This window comes from Lichenostomus cassidix, chromosome 3 (assembly GCF_008360975.1).
Source record: "Lichenostomus cassidix isolate B80296 chromosome 3, HeHo_3.0, whole genome shotgun sequence".
NCBI lineage: Eukaryota > Metazoa > Chordata > Aves > Passeriformes > Meliphagidae > Lichenostomus > Lichenostomus cassidix.
In genome coordinates, this window is record NC_139483.1 from 8,734,698 (window position 1) to 8,751,101 (window position 16,404).

At 43.9% G+C, this 16,404-nt stretch overlaps 1 protein-coding gene and 1 long non-coding RNA gene across 2 annotated transcripts in view; one reads left to right on the forward strand and one right to left on the reverse strand.

The window, feature by feature from the left end:
* Positions 1-16,404, reverse strand: part of MEIS1 (Meis homeobox 1) — a 203,214-nt gene that overhangs the window by 113,067 nt on the left and 73,743 nt on the right. The window lies entirely within an intron of this gene.
* Positions 657-15,679, forward strand: LOC146438990 (uncharacterized). The gene is made up of 3 exons (XR_014850613.1): positions 657-881; positions 14,403-14,481; positions 15,331-15,679. It is a non-coding gene; the product is annotated as an uncharacterized LOC146438990 (long non-coding RNA).

The window sequence follows — 16,404 nt, forward strand, 5'->3', positions numbered from 1 at the left end:
GCTGAACTAGAGCAAAGCGGAGTTTTGTCAGAGCTTTTCAATCTGACGTTTTCCTCCAAACTAATTTTCACTATTGCTCCATCCCTATTACCTAAGTCCATCTGCAGCTCGGCTAATGAGCCCATTATGGCATTATTTCGGCGTGCCTCTGATGCCGATCGCAGAGCATGGGCATTCATCAGAGCGGGGATTCTGGGGCTATTCAGCCCGGTGGGATGGGAGGGAACCCGGGGCTCTCCGAAGCCTCGGAACTCGCGGAAAGGGCTTCCCGCAAACCGTACCATCCAGGAAAAATTGGGTGCAAATCAATTGCGCTTTATAAATCAGCAAAATGAAGGAAAAAAAGGAGCAAAGCCCGGCAGCGCGGTGCGGGACGGGGCTCGGGGCGCTGCCGGGATCCTCAGCCCCGCCAGCCCGGCGGCACCAGGCACCGACCTGAGCCTGGGCTGCGAGGGCTTGGGGAGCCAGGGGAATGTCTCAGGGTCCCTGCAAACCCCGAGAGCTACCAGCTGCCCGCGGTTCCCCCCAGGACAGCCCCTGCTGCTTCTGGCTGCATCTGGGGGTGTATTATCGCAGGCTTTTGCATAATTGCATATTGACTTTACTAAATGGATCTGCGGAGCTATTTAAACATCCCTCTCCTCAACCCTCAAACAATTCTCTCGGCGAGAAAGAAAAAAATGCGGGGGTGGGGGAGCTGAAAAAGAGCTTCTAGATGCTCTTGCTCCTTCGTTTTGTAGCATTTCTTTGGGCACAAGTGGCTCGTCTCTAAGCAGTTTGGATCCAATTTGGTGCACACGAGTGCAGGGAAGCAGAGACGACCTGCAGTAGCGCAGGTGACAGCAGGATGGGTGGCTGTCACTCACTTCGGGGTCTGAGAGGTGAGTGCATGGATGTCCGTGTCTCTCTGAGCTCCCTGGGACAATTTTTGGCCAGCTGTGATGGCTGTGAGAAAAGCCTCTATGGGTACGTGTGTGTGCATGCACAGTGCAGGACTGCTCTAAGGACAACTTCGGAAAAATCCTCCTTGTTAACCTTTTTTAAAACCTCCCTTAGAGCAGAAGAACTCAAACGTGACACTCCCTTTTCCCTTTCCCTACACCTCCCCACTGGCAGCAGTGCCCCACAAGCCACATCAGCCCCAAACCAGAAAGCTGAGTTTTGCCTCCAAGGATAGGTGTGCTCATCCCACTGCTGCTCCTCTCCATCCTACACAGGCAGCTGCCCTCACCCCCGAGCCTTGTAGGGGAAGGTGGCCTCCTCCCTCACCAAGGCTGGGTCCCCGAGGCAGCAGCTGTGAGAAGCAGGCACGGAAGGGGGAAAACAGTGAAGGAGAGAAGGAGGGGAATCGGCGAGGGAGGCAGTGAAAGCTGCACTTTCCTCCAAGTAGAGCAACATCCCCTCGGAGGGGCCCCAGACCCAGGAGCTGCCTCCCGAGCCCTGGGCCTCCCACAAGGCAGCAGCAGCATCTCCTCCTCCACAGCCCTGCAGCCCCTCATCCTGGCTTGGCCCCTGAATGCTCCACGCTGGCCTTGCAGGTCTGCAGTGAGGGGACAGAGATGCACAGGGACAGAGCCAGGCCAGTGGTTTCAGATGGGAAACTCCAGTGGGCTGGGGATTCCAAGCATCCTTCGTGATGACATGATGCTAGCAGTCACTTTCTGTGGCTTGGTTAAAGGGTCTGTATAAAAGATTTGCTGGGATCTGCAGCTGTCAATTGGAAACTGCAGTCAGAATAATCCACCAAGATTTATCAAGAGAATGTTTGCTTCCAGTTTACCCCACTAGAGCACTTTTTTTTACCTTCAGGATGCTAGCTTTGATTGAAAAGCTGTAATTATACTTAAAAAAATGCTTTCCTGCTCTTATCCTAAACTTAGCTGTGGGAACAAGACAAGAAGTCAGATAGACACCCAAACTCTGGAAAGGAAGTACTTTTTACATGGAACCAAAGAAACATCTCATAGAATCATCATCTCAGCTCTCCTGCAAGGCTATCCCCTTGCATTTAGCAGAATTTAGATTAATTAAGTACTCTCTGTTTTAGCTAAGAAGGCTTTGAGGAGGACTATCCCCCATTCAGCTTTTCAATTCAGCTTTCCAAAGATGTTTTGTTTTTTCTCTCAACACTACAGTAACCACAGACCATAGAAAATTTGGCACCTAAGTTTCAGCAAAAGATATAAAGCACCCTCAGCGAATATGGACATTAAGCCCCACTTTAGGAGTTGCCTACCAGCCAACTCCTATTGCAAGTCACTGGGATTAAGTGCCTAAGTCACCTTTTGAAAAGGCTTGTATCTGAATGTACATGCAGATATGCATCACAGCATAAGTAGACATGACCAAAGTAGCTCTGAACCCCTCCATGGTGGAGCCAGTTAAAGCATGTCAGCAGGCTCTACCCACCCAAGCAGTTCCCAGGGGATTTTGGGAATGTGGAATACTTTGCCTCACCCCTCTTCTTGCCTCAAAACACTACTGTTATGAATCTGCAGATGCAAACACGATCAGAAAAGAGTCAAGTTCATGAGATACCATGCAGATGCACTAAGCCATCGATCCCTTCAGTCCCCCTCTCCATTCCTACCATTCCTTTCAGTCTGATCTTCCTCAAGTGCATCCCCTGAAATGAGACCTCTCACCCAAACACTGTGTGACAGCTCATGGTTTAGGGGGTGCCACTGTAGCAGCTGAACATCTTATGAGCATGTGTGCTCGACAGGAAATCCTCATTCCATGGCAGAGCACTTGAAACACAGAAAGTTTTCAAGGGCCTCGACCAAGAAAACTACGTGATGGCGCAAGAAGCAAAGGCAAGATGCTTTGCCTCTTGGGCCTCTGCTGGAAGACAAACTGTTCCCACCCCTCTCTTCATTAACTCATAAGCAGAAACTTTGGACCTTGCCCAGATCTCTCCCCCAACAGAATATCTTGCTTTAAATTATTTTTCCAATATCATCCAAGATCATATTTTTCCTTTTATGTTTCCAAGTTGAAGTTTATTATAGTTGTCTGCATTGCTGATCAGTTGTAACCCTCTCTATTATTTTCCTGCCCTTGGTACTGTTTGAAATGCTTCTTACTTGGATCCCCTTCAGATTTTATTACTGTACTGCTCATCTCACCTTTGTACCAAGCCCATTCTACCTTGCATTTATTCTCACCAAACTTGAGGACACAGCTGTTCCCTCCCCTCTGCTGTACAGCACCACCAGATCAGCTTTTTTCCATGCTTTTCTATACACAGTTTGCCTCTCTGCTGATGAAGAGACCCTTGCTGGGTTTAACCAGTGCCAGCCATATTGTCCTTACCATTAGTGTTACATTTCTAGTTATTCTTGCTTCTTCCCAAAGCCTTTGAAGTCGTGTAGAGACAATTTGATTCATTAGTACGCTCAGCCTCGCAGTAACTCTAGCTTCTGCTTTAGTTTCTCTATTAGAAGCACATGTTGGGTCTATAACTTCAGGGAAAGCTCCACCATCTGACTTCCCCACACAGTTCAAATTCTGCTCTGCCTCACTGAACTCGAGGGGCTGGTGGCTTTCTGCCCTGGGTTTCCATACCTGGGAATGCCACCTCGTCCTCCCTCCCTACTGGTATGACAAATTTGTGAGCAATATGCTTTCTCTTCCAGAGTGTAAAAGCCACACTAGAAGCTTTCACAGCAGTTGCATACGTTTGCAGTTCTCTTCACATTTTTTTCCAAGAGCTCCAATTATCCCAAATATTTCCTTACTGGCTTCACTTAGGCTGAAATACATCAGCAGCTCTTCAGTAGACATGCTTATGTCACCTTCGTTGTCCTTGTTGGTTCAGGAGACAGGTAACCATCTCATTTCTTCTTCTGGCCTTTGGGATGCAGAGCCAGGCTCCTCCAGGAGGGACCACTTGAAAGGATCTTTTGCCTTCTTGACTCAGGTGGCTCCTCCCAGAGCTACGTGCCACATCCTATTCCCAAAACTGGCAGTGTTGTAACCAAGAATATAAAATGTGCCTTGACACACATTCCTTGCCTGGTGTTCTGGTCTACCCTGCTGCTGTGCTGTGTCTCCACAGAGGGTAGCTCCTGGGTTTTCACCTCCACTGATTGTTTTTTCACTGCCCAATGGGTGTGAGTGTTGCTCCAAACACACGCCAAAAAACCATCACAAACAACCACTCACTCTCAGAGGAACTTTACCTCATGAGAGTGCTAAAAACCCTAGTGTTTCAAGCAAGAGACCTCCTAAGGAAACTCCACCATGGGACCACTTGCTGCTCTGGGCATGTAGTTTATTCCATTCCCTCTTTCCACTTTCCAGTGCTTTTCATAAAGTTCTCCTTACCTGCCTGTCTCTTAATATAGATTTTGTTTAGGATGCCAAGCCAGCCTGCCTCATGTTTTCCCTTGGATCTGTTCCCTGCTCCTAGCCAAGGTTGCCTGTGGATCCTGCTTTGAAGTTCCTCTGTGGCACGTTTGCTGCTGTTGGTGACTCTTCCCTTGGCTGACGTCACCTCAGGGGTCCCTCTGCAGCGGGCTGAGAATCACACTGCCTCTTTGATCCAAATGAAATCCATTTACAAGTGCCAATGAGCCAGCACAAACAGACCCACAGGTTTCTAGACAAAAGTAGCTGACATAAAAATATTCAAGCTTTAACTTCAGTTGAATCATTAATCTAGCTAAGGTGTACCCAGAATAAAGAAAAAAAAATCAGTTTATGAGGACTTTCTGTTTGTTTAGCTCAGATAATCCCTCATCATCAAAATCAATGTAAGATCAGGTTAAATCAAAGTAAGTGTCCATACAGGGGTTTAACTCTGTATTTTAGAAAGTGAATTTAAAATTACACTTCAAATAATTTTTCTGCTTGGAAAAGGCCTTTTTCTAGAGAGCAGCTGGGCCCTGATTATGAATGGTGTTCAGCTCCAGCAGGTCTGGGTGAAGACAGTAGAAGCAGATGGATCTCAGTGATGCTGGAAATCAGACTCAGTCTCAGCACCTAGGGCAATTCAGCCTGCACATCCTTCAACCCCCAATAAAACCTGGCTCTCAAAGGCTGTTCCTAGGAGCTGAAGTGGGCAGTCTGTATGCTGAAAAAGTTCATTTTTCTTTGTGATTATATAGTGAGACTCTGCCTGTGTTTGCAAAGTTACTTTCCTGAACTCAAGAAGAACAGCAATTGTCTAGTGTAAAAATGAGGGGTTTCAGCCCACAAGATTACTTCTACTTTACTAAGTTTTCCCCTTTCAAATATTTATAACTATTGATGGCTATGTCAAATCATCTTCAAAGGAAAGAAGGAAGGAAAGAAGGAGGAGAGTTTTTGCAGCCAGGTGACTATGGATAATCCATATTTTCTTTAAAGCTTTAAGCCCTGCCACGAGGAGGACAGCTCCAACCTCAGACAAGTTGTAGAAAATGGTTTAAAACAAAATACATTTGAAGCATTAGGGAACTACCTTCTCTGTGTGCTCAGTTCTTAGCTTCCCAACCATTTCCCAAGTGGCTTGCTGTGGTGTCCTGAATCCATGTGTATGCCAGATGTGCACTGCCACTTGTACTCATGCCACCATCCTCCTTCCTACCCAAAGCCATCCATCATCCCACCAGTTCCTCACCTGCAGGAGGGGGTAGCCTGAATTTATATGGATACTTTCTTCTCTTGATTGGTTTTCTTTGCTTCTGAGCCTGTAATTTCATTTTGCTGCCATAAATAGTTAACCCCAGCGCACGAAGCCACGAAACAATCCCTGAAGGTATTTGGCTGTTTTGATCCAATGGCTGGGTTTTAATACTCAGGTTTGCTTTCTCCCCCAAGACCCAGAGAAATGATGGGTTATCAAATACCACTGGGATCACTGGTGGAACTGTCACTATGCTGAAAAGAGGGTACAAGCTTTCATGCTGGGAAGAAAGGTCTGGAATAAAGAGAATTTGATCTCCAGCAGCCCAAGGCATTAGATAATCAACCTGGTCCCTTCACTTCCTCACCCAGTGGGATCTTATTCCCAGGCTGGTTTTATGTCAGCACAGGGACACAAAGGCAGAATTTATGTCCACTAGTGTGCATTAACTCCTGTCCTAACCAGTACTAATTACTGCTAATTATGTGGGACAGTGTTAATTCTTTTAGCAGCATTATCGCTGGCCTTACACTTCTGAAAGTGCCTTTGGGTGAGGCAGCTCACTTTGAAGAGATATTTATGTGGGGAATAAATATAGAGTAGCTAATACACTGTAAATTTACACCACTGGATAGCAGGCTTTAAAGGAGGTCTTTGGGCACAAAGACAGACAAACCCTCAAGTAAGAACTACTCAATGGAAAAGGTGGCAGGATCACCCTGTGTGATCCTGGGAAAGTAATTTTGATCTGGCATTTCTCTTCTGTAAAACTGGAAAAATAATATGTCCCTAACCCTCTCAGGGGTATAATATTTATTTTCTCTGCCTTGCCAATCATTCTCTTTGCTTTTAAAAAATATTCTCCAAACCCTAATTGTTTTTATGTGTTTGCTGTATAAGACATAAAAGACATAAACCCATCATATTTTTCTATACTGTATTTTCCCCATTGTGCTGTACTGTTAACACGAGCACTTTGCTGTGCAGAGGCTTGGCTATTTGCTGAAAGGATGAATTAAGACATCCAAAATGCTTCAGCATCTTGGCTGAGTGGCACTGCAGAGCTGGAAGGTATCATTAGGCCAAATGGCTCTTTTCTGCAGGAGTGAGAAGCCCAGATATTTTTCAGAGGATTAAGAAAAACGGGTTCACATTCCTCTTTGACCTCCATCCTGCAAATATCGGGCAGGAGGCCATTTGAATCACCATATTCCCTTCATTCCCTTTAGTTTGTGTGTTTCTCTCCTGACTGGGATGTCAGCATTCAGCTTGGGAAGTCAGAAGACATCAGATGACCCCAGCATCAGCATCTCTCCGTTCAGCTTGGTATTTCTCCTTCCAGAGCCTGCACAGTCACCAGGAATACTCAGCAACATGGTCCTGGAGGATTTTGTTGACGTGGCCATCTCCTGCAGCAAGAGCACTAAGTCAGGATGCTCTGCTGTTAGACCATTAATGTCTGGTCCCTTTGACCCCAGCAAGGGCCTGGTGCCCACCAGATCCACGGAGAAAGGCCAGAAATCATCACCCAGGATCTCCTCATTCATTGTTAAACAGTTGAGGGCACCCAAGGCGATTCCCAGCTCTTTCAGGTTTTCCTTAGAGGCTGGTCAAGGTGTGCTGGTGTCAGGGTGTGCTGGGGCTGGTGGATAAGTGATGCTGGCTTGGTGCCCTGCCTGGCAGGCAGGGTGTGTCTTCCCCAGGCTGCTTTCTCCAGGACCTGTGTACTATATTTGGGCTTAGTTTCATCCTTTCCTTGACCAATCAGCTATTTCAAATCATTTTCTGAGCATTTCTTTCAACAATATGTCCAGTAAACTGGAATCAGACGTACCACGAATGGCTTTTTAAGTAAGTTATCTTTATATCTGCAGATAGATGCCAAGGTTCTTGACCCTGAGTAAAGCAATTTTCCATCTGCTTTTTTGGTTTTTACATGAAAGAACAGGAGTCTTGTTTGTCCAAATACAGCAATAGAGAAACATGCATCCTTGCTGGGCCTGGACATTTGGCTGTCTCCTCCTCTGCCTACCCCGCCTACTTTTACGAATAAGAGGCAACATTTGACCTTTGCAATCAAAATGAACTTTTGCACTCGCTTCTCTCTCAATTCCTAAAATTTTAGACTTAATTAAAAAAAAAAAAAACCCAAACAAAAAGGAGGGAGGCTGCTGTTTCAGCAAGTTATGTTCCTTTTCCACTTTCCCCTGTGTGCACATGATGCTTTCTCACAGAAGTTCCCTGCAAACCAGCACCTGAAAAGGCTCAGGTGAGGGGAACAGGACAGCTTATTCTCTCACTTCCCCCAGTTTTAACTCACTTAAAAATGTACTGGCTTGATTTCTGGGGCTGTAAGCAGTGGGACCGACCTCTGTCCTTCCCTCCTCCCTGCCAAAGAGCCAGGGAGAGACAAGCAGCTTCTGAGAGGCTTGTTGGTTTGTGTTCATCAACTGCAGCTGTCAGACAGCTCTCACTGAAGCTCCCCATCCTTTCAAAACCATCACAGCTTTCTACTTCACACAGAAATATGCAGCAGTTTCGTTTGTATAAAACCTGCATGAATAAAAATTTAATCTAAGGCTATCACTGCTCTAACAGCAATAATTTCTCTTAAAGGCTCAATACAAAGAATACTAAATACTGTCTATAAATAAGATTGTATTTAATAGAGGAGAGAAGCAATTTAATAAGCTTACTAGTAAAATCTTCTCTGCCACTTTCAACCCCAATATAGGTCTTTTTTCCTGAGCAAAACTGGCTTTTAACAAGGAAAACTCGGGCCCCAGTAAACTGTGATTTTTTAAGGTGAAGTCATTCAATTCAAGCCTTCCTGTCCAAAAGGAAGAGGAAAAATATCTACTTAAAGGAAATATTAGTTAATCAGAGGACATCCCTTTCATAATAGAAGCTACTAGGGGATTTAAAAGCACATTCTAATTATAATAGTTCCCTAATTATCTGCCTAACATCTCATTTTTCTGTCTAATCCCACTTTTAATTATAGAGTACCTTTTTTTGCCCATCACACAACTGAAGTACTCTATTTTACTGAAAATAAATCCTTTTAACTGGCGATGTCAAAGAAGAAATATTGTCACTGCACCCTGGAACGTGCACACTGTCTGGGAGGGAAATGTCTTGCCAGGGGTTTTGGATAAAGCTCCTGGATGTGCCCTTTAAAAACAGTCTCATTTAAAGCTTTCCAGGTTTTCTCAAGGAAAAGAAAATGCTCTAAACCACACTGTGCTCTGCAACTGTATCTGGCTGCAGAAGTTTTCACATATTTAACTTTGTTTTCCAAACTCTTGCAGCTTGGCCTCCCTACCACTGATGTTTGATGGGATCCCCGCCACCAGCTGATGGTGGAATAGGATTTGGCCTTTGAACCAAGCCAGCATGCAACGTGCAGAAAGGAAGCAATATTTGAGCTGTGTTATCTATGAGCATCTGGTCATCAAGATCTCGCTTAGCGATTAGCGAGCCGAGAGGAAACCCTACGGAGGGGGGAGAGGAAATCCCGCATGCAGGGTTCCCATTTCCAGCCCTGCCATGAGTTTCCTGCCCGATCCTACAGCAAATCTCAGCTCTCCACTTCCCGGGAATAAAAAAAAAAAAAAAAGAATTACCCTTCAGGGAAGTTGTCAGGCTTAATGGATGTTTATAAATTGTTCGAACAAAAGGTGCTATGTCAGTGAAAAGTACTCATCCCGATGATTATTCAAATGCTCATTAAAATGCATTTTGCTCTATCCTTTCCCTTGGTTTGTGTGGGAGGTAATTGAAAGATTTAGTCTTTGTGGGAAAGCGGGAGAGCTGGAGCACTTTCCTTTGGGTGTGGGAGCGGCAGGTTTGGGGAGTTAAGGACCTTTAGCACGCAGGTAGGGATTCGTCCAAGGCTTTAGGCTCCCGTCCAGCCTGCAAGCTCTGACAGACCCAGGACTGGCAAGTTCCCTCCAGGAAGACAAGCCAGCGATTAATGGTACCAACCCCTGCTCAAATTTGCATGTATCATTTCCTTAGCTTTGCTCCTGATGGAATTAGGGATCATCCTTTAGTGAAAATTACTCTTAATGTGTATTTAAGCATTAAAAATGAATATGCACGTGTGATAAAACTTAGGGAATAATTTATAAACAGCTAACATAATGTGAGATATGGAAGAGCTGGCTGCCCTGCAAACCTGTGCAAATGCATGTATAATGCCAGGATGCTTCTTCCCTCATGGATGTTTCATTATGTCTCGCTGACCCCTTCATGGCAGCTTGGTCTGCCAGGGTCTGCTGGCTATTCCAGGTATTAGAAGCTGAAGAAGACACAATATATCTTTATACTCCTCACTGCATCAGACAGCAGCTTGGCACTGAGCTGGCAGCTAAGACACAGTATTTTTCACCCTCTGCAGCTCCATGAAACTGCATGTGCAACCCCTCAAATAGCATCCATGATGAACAGGAACTTTTTTTTTCTGCTAACTGAAAAAGCAGAATTTCTGCATTAGCTCTGAAAATGAAAAATATTAATTCTCCGGGGAAGAGTTTCTATCCAAAATGCAAAGAATTTTATGGTTTTGGGGCAAAAAGAGGCTGCAAGTAGTAGTTAATATTGTTTCTAATTAAAGTGCACTTACTTGCTTTTACCATCCTGTTTAGAGACGGGAGATGCTTCTGCAGCTCTCTCTATTCACCTTGCAGCTGCCACAGAGACCATCAGTAGTGACCCCTCCACTACCATCTTAACTTCTACTTTTTTCCTCTCCCCCTGGGGGTTACTTTTTCCATCTTGTCCTTCTTTATGCCAGGCAAGCCCTCACTGCCACTGCAGGCAGCTGCTGGGATGAACTCAGCCTCCTCTAGTGTATTGCACAACCACGTGAACTGGCACTTCTTGCACCTCCTCTGCAAAGGCTGGAACAGACTGTGCAAAGCCTGAACCAGGGGTGAGTCAGGCTCTGTGAATTTCTCTCCTCAATGCAAGCCCAGTCTGATCCTGACCATATCCCCGCCTTTTCTCTGTACCCACCAGCAAGCCAGAAGCAAGCTTGGTATCACCTTGTGCTCTGCAGTCAGACAAAAACCTGCCAGGTTTCAAGTCTTCCAGTGTGCATCTACTGGGCATATCAGTGGTAAGACTGGCTGCTCTTCCAGCAAATCTAGCTGATTTAGTCAATTATACTGGCAAGTGAACTTTTTCAGCATGGTAAACTACCCTATGCAGAGGGCTGATGCTCCATGACGCTGGTGAGCCTCAGGAAAGGGGCACTGTGACCTGATGAGATTGGTGGACTGACAGTAAGGGTATGTGAGGACAAATCTAGTCCCATCAGCATCCCACAACAGACTGAGGTTGCTTAGGTCTAAAGATCCTGCATCCCCTTGCAAATCTGCTCCTGGTGTGACACTCCAGTTAAATCTTGCACGTGCCAATGCACACATTCTTCCTTGTCAATTAATTAAAATGCAGTGGGTAAATGATAGGGTGGCAGGAAGGTGGGGATACTCAGCACTTCAAGCAGTGGACAGGAATTTGTCTTCCCATCCCCTTGGCAGATGTGTAGTAGAAATGTAATGATCACTTAGAGCAAAACTTCCCTACAGGTTCCCAGAACTGGCTTAAATTTCAATGAAGGTGCTTGATTTGGCACATAACACTTTATTAACCCAGCTGTGCTCTACATCCCAAGTCTAAGGCCTGAAAACCTGATCCTCAGCTCTTTGGAAGCTTCACCTCTCCAAGAGGGGCTGCAAGATCTTGTAAGACTTTCCACCACCCTCCATGACCTTCAAGTCTGACAATTTCAAATGCAAGAAGCTGGTTTTGTACAAAAAGGTGTTAATAAAACTGGTCTTGTTGGTACACAATATGAAGGTGTCTTCAACTCTGGAGCGACACAGGCATGTAGTTGATATTCCTGACCAACTAGGCAAGAGTAACAATAGATCTTCCTCATAATGCTACCTCTCTGTGGCCAAGAAGATAATGGTAAAATCTGATGCAGACTTATCCATTACTTAATAATCTAGAAATCAGCTCCCACACAATGCTTATCTTTGTGTAGATGCTTCTGTCCCCCAACAATGAGACCCAACAGCATGGTCCCACCACTGCCACTTGTTTGGAGCAAGTCTGGGATCACACTCCTCACAGATGACAGGCTGAGCCTTTGCCAGTGTAGGTGCAAAAGAGATTTACCCTGAGATTCTGCCTAGGCTGAAGATATTTCTGGTGGGGACGTAGAGGTGGATACAGCAGACCTCACAAAGGTAGATGCTACAAAATCATCAAGGGCATGAGCTGAAAGTGCAAATTGCTGGGGATTTTTATGCTGAAATGTCTCCCTTCAGCCCTAAAGCCTTCATCCCAAAACAACAGAAGAGGACATAGCCTTTGGTCTTGCTCAAGGATTCCTTTCCTTCTGCATCCTCTTGACCCTTCTCTGCCAAGTCTCTTGAGGCAGTTTGAGGTCATTTCCACATCTGAAAAATTACTGTTAGAGACCAACCCCTCAATTTGTTCCAGGACTTGAGGAATGAGATGGAATTCTTTCTTGCCATAAAGATATTTAAGCAGAAACTCTGGCAGCAGAAATGTATGGGTTTACTGGCTCTATCTGCATTTGGACACACTGTTGCACAGGATGATGCAATCCTTGTCTATCCCAACAAAAGCACAAATTAAGAAACTCTGTTTGTTCTGATGGTTGGAAAGGCTTTTCTCAGAGATCACAACTTATTCTATGTGTTTGTTGTTATTACTACTTATGTTCCCTTAGAAATAAAATCAAAGAATCCTAATAATGAGACATAAATATTGTCATTTCTGCTCTTTAACAAATAAACATAATAAATTCCTTATTATTATTATCAGTCCTATTAGTTTTCCAGCTCAAAATGTCCATTTTCTTGCAGAAATCAGGGTGAGATATTCTTTCAACAAATCCCCAAAACTAACAACCTCTAGAATTATCTGGAAGTTTCACAGTAAAAACTAGACTTACCCACATTAATTTTTCCGCTACAATCAAAGGTTTGACACAAGTCTTGAGAATTCACATCGAACCCAATGGCTGTTGGTTACTGCAGCTGTTGGAGGAACTACTTTCTCTACTTTGTCTCAAGTTTGGACCCATGAATTTTGTCCACAGCTTGAATTTACAGATGGCTTGGTTGCTCAAGGGCAGGGAGTAGCTCTTCCACACACAGTCATTTCTGCTTTACTAAATCATTTGGAAGTTACACTTCACATTAACAGATGTTTTTGCAAATACCCAAAAGTTGGTAGCACTTCCAAGATGGTATCCAAAACTAATCACACAGTAAAAGACAATTACATGATCCTCAAAATACTTTGCATTTTTTCAGAAAATGCTGTCTTGACAGTACAAATCACCGTAGGAATTTATCCTAAGTACCCTCAGATCTCATAACAAATTCCTGCTGCTTTTACAGGTTTAGGATCTTCCTCTCTGGATGGACAAACCCAGGAGTGTGTGCAACACTGTTTTCCACCAATTCTCGCTTCGCTAGAATTGACGTTGTTTCTTAAGACCAAATGACGCTAGACCCACTAAGAAGACTGAACTCCAAGAGGGGATTTCACCCTGGAAAAGAACTGGGGGAAAAAACCAAAATTGTCCCTCGCTGCCTAGTGTGAGAGACAGACAGGCAGGATTTCCTTGATGATCTTTTTCCAAGGAAGGGTTGTAGCACTGGGAGAGACTCTGGAAGCAGCTCTGCAAAGCCCAACCCCCCCAATACGTATTTTCACAAAACAAACCCCAAACTAACCAAACTTTCCAGCAAAAAAACCTTCCAAATCCCAGATGCTGCTGCAAAAGGCTACCTGTAGAAATATCAAAAGAAGCCACAACTAATCTGTTCATCACTGCTATTAATAATGAATTTGGCCTTCTGTGGCTCTTTTCATCCACAGACATATCAAAGGACTAAAGGACACAAGCATTAGCTAAGCATCACCTCTGCTGGGGTCAGAGCAGTTTGAGAGATCTGGAACTTGGCACCCAGGATTAGGCAGCAACTTGCCGGAGATATTAAACTCTGGAATCAGTGCCAGGAGCAGGAGCCAAACAAAGCCCGCACTGGAATCAATTTTCAGGCTTTTTTGGGATGGTTCTGTTTCACTTATTTTTTAAAACAAATATGTATTTGAGGAGCTGTGCTCATTATGGTGGTTTACTTACAGGAGGCAAAGCTCTGTCCATGGGTAATTATATGTGGGTGTCCCCCTGGAGCCTCTGCTATGTGGCAGACTTCACCCGTGGAGCATTCAAACACAAACACTGGAACAAGGTCTTTTTCTGAGATCCTGTTTATTTTTTGAGAAATGCTCCTGATTGAGATGGAAAACGCTCTCCCTTCACCCCTAAGGCCAAGAGCCCCTTCTTTTCCATGCTGGCCCCCATTACAGACCTCTCCCCCCACCCTAATAAATCAGTTAACACACCTATTTTTCATAATACATCCAGCTGCCTCACAAAAAGCCAATGAATTATTCTTGGTTTTAGTGCAACCACTGAAAATATTTCAAAGTGAAAAGGAATTGACCCAACCTACTGTGCACATTATTTATTCAGAGGTAGTACAAAAACGAGTCCCTGATGTTACTAAAACAAATCCTAATAAGTACAGAGAGCATCAATTACAGGCTTCCCTTTATAGTCCTATATATCTCTTTCCCTTTCTAGAGATAGTATCACATGTGAGGGGGCACAGTGTTGGCTTTCAAATCTATTGAGCTTTCATAATTATAACCTCCATTTTAACCTCTTTTATAGGACACACTATACTGTTTCATGTTATATTCCTTGAATCCCAACCAACCCTAGGAGAAAGTGGCTTTAAAGCTCGCTCCTGGTAAGATGTGCATAAAATGGGAAATATTAAGCATTCATAACCTCGTGCATACATTACATCAGGGTGCCAAGCACAAGGAAGAGCAAAGCAAAATATATCTTGGGAGCCTCACTTGGACTTTTGCTTTTAGCTCAGTAAATATTCAGCATGCACGTAACCTGACATAATGAAACCAGGGAAATATTAACTGCAGTAAAATAGCAGGATTTTTTTTTTTTTTTGGTCCAGTCTGTGTGGAATGTCCTTCTATTTAATCAAAAAGCTTGGAATGATTCCTAATCTATCATAAAAATTTTTAAGGACATGATTAATTCCATTGTTTAAATGCTGTTTTATTGCCATAAGAAACTCTCATAAATGATCCCACACCTTTCTCTGTGATCATTTTCTTCTAAAGTAATATACTAATTAATTTCAATTAAATATATGTAAAAGAAGATATATTTTGAAAAATGCTTCTCCCTTGCCATTTGCTAATATAGTGAAAAAGTGTAAACCTTGGAACATTTAGCATAGAAAATATTAATTTTTGGTAATTTCTCAAGGGGACAATTTATTAAATGAAAGGCTTTTAACATTAGCTAAAAGCAGCCCTGTAAATCATGGGTGTCATCAAACTGCTTCATCACTTCATTAATTTAAAAGATTATTATATGCGTAACTGACATAATTTTGAACAATGTTACATGGTTAATTTATTAATGTAGAAAAGCAGAAATGACATGCTGAATTGATTTATTATTATAATTGTATAATTTTAGGACTTTTCTCTGTGACTTTCACCAACAGAACAAATGATTCCTGGTGAAATTGTGCCATTCTTTATTTTTTTTTTAATTTTTTTTGAAGGCAGGACTACTCACTGATGTCTGCAAGGACTTAGGAAGAGCAGGTCCAGCATGCCTCCTTGGTCTTTAAGTAGAAACTGTTGAAAGACCTCCTTCACAACCCATAGTCACCTTGTGGTTTTAATAAATTTAAAGCACTTTTTACCCCTTTCAGTAGTCAAAAAAGATTTAAAAGTTACTGTAGTTATAGTAAAATCCTAATTCTGAGTAAGCTTGCTTAAATGTGTGTATCCCTCAGTTTTTCACATGCACAGAAAAAAGATTTTGGGAGGTGGAATTTGTCCTGCAGACCCAGAGCCTCACACAGCCCAGACCCACAGTATTTTTGCTCACAATTATATCGGTGAACAGTTAGTGCTGGCTTCGTGCCCAAGATGAAAATATAATGCAACATCATTTCTGCATGGAAAGCACAGTTCAACTTGTCTTCAAGAACTGTGTATCACGTTGGGGATTTATTTTTAGATTGAAATGATGCGTGACTCTGGAACCCTGCAAAGCTGATGGAACATTCCTTGTCGAGGGAGGCACCACTGAAACAACCTTGCCTCGAAAATTAAGGATAAGGTTAAATCAGGATGTGACTAAATGGGGCTGCAGATCATCACCTGGGCACACACTCACCTTTAGGAATATTGCTAACATGCATCCCTTCAGCAGAGCCTAAAAAACCCCAGCAATCCTCCCCAACATCCCAGAGCTCCAAAACAGGTGTCTCCAAAACCTTGGGTCACCTCCAGCCTTGCTCAAGGCTAATGAGGAAATCCCTGAAAGTTTGTGTCACCTCCAGCCTCACCTAATGCTCGTGGTTAAGCAGCCAAACCAAGCTTTAGGGCTTTGATTACAACCCAAAAGAGCCAGGAGTGGGACAGACACACTAACATCACAGACAAATTGGTTTTGTTAAAACCCATCTCATCAGCTGCATTGAGTTCCACTGTACTGATGGGAGCTTGATCTGTGAGCACCTCTGTCAAGCCAGGAATATGGGGCTTGGAGTGGGGAAATGTGGGCTGGGGGTGGGGAAATGTGAGCTGGGAATGGGGAAATGTGGGCTGCATGCTGAGTGATGCTC